Raw genomic sequence first — 3856 nt, forward strand, 5'->3', positions numbered from 1 at the left:
ACTGAGAGTGAAAACTACAGAGATTCCAAGCAGTATTTTTAAGAAAAACACATCATTGGTAACTAACCAACAGATTTATTCAGCACAGCATTTTACTCCTAGCTATCAATGAATCAACAAAGTCCAGATGCTGCAGTCCTGTCTTGCTCCACACCAGGCAGACACCACCCCACCAGGCATCAGCAGCACAACAGTCTGAAACAGCAGAAACACTCTGAAAGTGTGCTGCTTTCTAAGATGGGACCTCTACAAGTCTGATGGAGGACAAAGTCAGAATTCACAATGACCTTGGTAGACTGAAAACATAGCCCTAAAAAAAAAGAGAAAGAGGATGCAGTTCAGTTACTTTATTGTACCGCTCTGTACTTCGGGAAAAATAACCATTTTCACAAACAGGAAATACCAGATGGCAAAGGACTGACAAGGTAATAGATCTTCAAGACAGATCCCAGGAACCACAACAGACTACGAATTGTAGGTGAATGAGCAGTGAGATGCTATTAGAAAATATAAACTTTTTTTAGAAGTCAAATATTAGACAAACACTTAAATGGCAAAAACGTCACCAGACAGCAGATTTTTTTCATTCTCAGCACTACTAAAACTAGAGTTGAAGTCTAATGCCTTGTTTTATGTACCGCACTTCAAAAAAATCATGTGTATCAAATTGGAGACAATCCAGAGTGGAGAAAAAGGAATGATGAGGCATCTGCAAAACACAAGCAATTAAGTAAGACTGAAATAATTGGATTTGTTTAGTCTAACTTTGAAAAGACTACATGAGCCAGGGGTGCAGAGCGGTGGAGAAGGACAAGGCTTGAGGGAAAATGATCACAGTCATTAAATATGTAAGAGGCTTCTTCAAATGTGAAAGAAAAAAAATCATATACACTCTTGTCTATGGTGGCAACAACAAAAAAAGGCTTGTGGTTTAGTAAGAGAGACTGAACCTAATCTTCATGAAAAAAAATCTATAACGTTTAAGATAGGAAAGTACTATCAAAAGGATAGGATTTCTAACTGAAAAACTAAAGCTTTTGAGAGAACAAATTAAACAAATACCTGTCTAGAGTAAATGAACTTTTCTAGTCCTTTACAGACTTCTTTTCTGTCACCATGATCACCTGTGCTACACAGATAATCTCTTGTGGCCTCACAAACTGACTTCACTACAGTTCTGTGCCTGTATTTGATTTCATTTATTTGCAAGTATTTAGCTACTTATTAAGCCCTTAGGTCAATTACATTAAAAAATGGCACAAAAAATGTAACAAAAGAAATGCAATACATATTTCTGAAGAAAACAGGAACATGAGCTAATTAAATAAATGTTTAAGACATCTACTTTTATTCCCTTTGCCCATATAGTTATCACAAATTGCATGCTATGTTATCAGTCTGTAATGAGATTTGTAATAAGTTACATGTCTCAGGGTTGTTTGATATGTGAACATATAAAGCATAGCCTCCTACTTTGACATACCAGCCCCCTCAAAAGTTCATGCCTCAGTAAATCTTTCATCATAAATTAATTCCGAATCCACTCCCCTCCCTCCAGAAAAAAAACCCTTTGTATGAAAAAAAACCACCTTTCTGATATGTTTAATGCATAACTCTTTCCTGAGACAGATTATTATTTACTCCTGTATTAAGAAAATTTGCAGCAGTATTCTTCATATCCCATGTCAGGACAAAGTTCAAGGAATAGAGAAGGCATTGCTGACTTGCAAAATTGTCATGGCAGCCACCAAAGACAAATATTTTACCTATTCTTTAACAGGGACATGCTGGATGGAAAATAACAAAAAGAAATCTCAAGCATCCAATAAATCTTTTATAGCACGTCAACTAAGTCACCTTGGCAAGAACTGAGATCAGAGCTCTATTCCTGATTCTGACAACAATCAAACTATCTTGACCAACATCCTTCAAAGCACTGCTTCTCTTCTCGTATTTCATTAATGCAGATTACACAAATCCATTGGAATACTTTTTCTACAGGTATGTAAAGTGACAATTTAGTTGAGATTTTTAAGCCAGGCACTGCAGTAAGGCCATTGAATAATTAATTTTTAAGGTATATAGAGATCCCTGTGAAGATATATAGGTAGTGATCTCCAGTGGATACCAAAAATTAACAGCACTGGCTATTCTTTAAATCAAAAACAACAGGAAAATGTCAACACTGCTAATCTGCATGACATGCAGTAATAAAGACTAATTGATTACTGTTCACAAGAGCCTACAGAGCTTCTGGATTAAATATTGATAATTCTGTCTACAGGCAAACACAGTTATAACTATTTTTCAGAAAATGGTAAGGGATCAATACTTATTTTGCAAATCCTTGTTATGCTAATCTGTTTCCTGTCATATTCATTGAGGAATAGATATTGATCACCCATAAATGAATGCACTGCCTACTAATACCCAGTATATATCATATTTACTATATTTAATTTATAACTTGTTTCTTTTGCAAAGTTCCTTAAAAAAAAAAAAAAAGGAAGGAGAATAAAAGAAAATAAAATAACCTAGTTGACAGGAACTTTTGGCTGTGATTCACCCCTCTTTAGGGAGGAGCAATAAAAGTAGTCATTGGGAGAGACAGAACAGCTGCTTATGGGTCTGACAGACTCTGAACAAACCTCCCACTGAAACTGGGAGCTTGCAAAAACTTACATAAGACAACGAATATCCCATTAAAGCTTAAACTCTTGTGCCACTAGTAATCACATGAAATTGTCTGGACAAAACATAGCCCGTGACACAGAACAACATACAATTTTTGATGGCCTTACTTTTGTTTGTACATTTTTTTAATTCTGAAGTGGATCACCAGTTATTCTGTAGTTTCTGTGGCTAAGAAACTGAACAGGTTAGAGTACCATTGAATAACTTCCCTTTGGACCTTCCCACTTCAAGCTGGTCTGTTGGCTTCAGGGCATAAAGAGCCATGTTTGCTGTTCCTTGAATAATGATTTTGACCATCATAACTAGAGTCAATAGAAATTAGATCACCATCTTTCACAGCTGCAGGCTGAAAGCAAATACTGCTTTTCACCCATCCCTATGCTCTCTTATCCTCAAGCAGCCAAATAAGGTCAGAACTGATAAAATAAGAATAGATGGCTTCTTGTTACAGCCACTGACTCATGAAGACTATACAAACCTGAGGATTCACAAGATGACAAAGAAAAAATTGGGGTTTTTTTTCTGGAGGAAGAAATTTATACTTTTTAAAAAAATTACAATAATATATTCTTATAATTAAAAAATCACTTCACAACTTTTTGCAAAGTTATTTATTTTCAGTGCTTACTTTAGTCATTCTTACATTCAGATTGAGGACAAAATTACATATAGAGCCTTGGAGTTGGGTCAATGAGACTGAAAAATTCCTGCCAGGCTGGAGGAAGTAAGGGCTCCCTTTTGAGTTCTATCTCATTCAATTCACAGCACATTTTTCATTCTAACTGGTGTAAAAGCAAACAAACTATAGGTGTTTTATGATGAAATCCTAATACATTATTTTTCTAATTCCTTCATGTACTTTTCTTCCCCTAGTTTTGTGGCTAAGTTACAGCTCCTGTGAATACATATTAGGACAGGAGCTATCCCCACCCACTCTCGGTCATTTCAATTCAATACACCCAAGTGCCATTTATTAAAAGGTCAGAAGGTTTGCATCTGGATAATCTTACAGGTATAGGTATTAGATCCTGAAGACTTGATTTCTTCTCTATTCTTATAATGTGTTTTTGTAATACTGTAGGTCTTCCGAACATTTAAAAGTTACATAGGTTCTGTTGTATCTTCAAGGCATAGAAAAGTAATTGGCATTTTCTATCTGTAT

This window comes from Corvus moneduloides, chromosome Z (assembly GCF_009650955.1).
Source record: "Corvus moneduloides isolate bCorMon1 chromosome Z, bCorMon1.pri, whole genome shotgun sequence".
Lineage (NCBI taxonomy): Eukaryota > Metazoa > Chordata > Aves > Passeriformes > Corvidae > Corvus > Corvus moneduloides.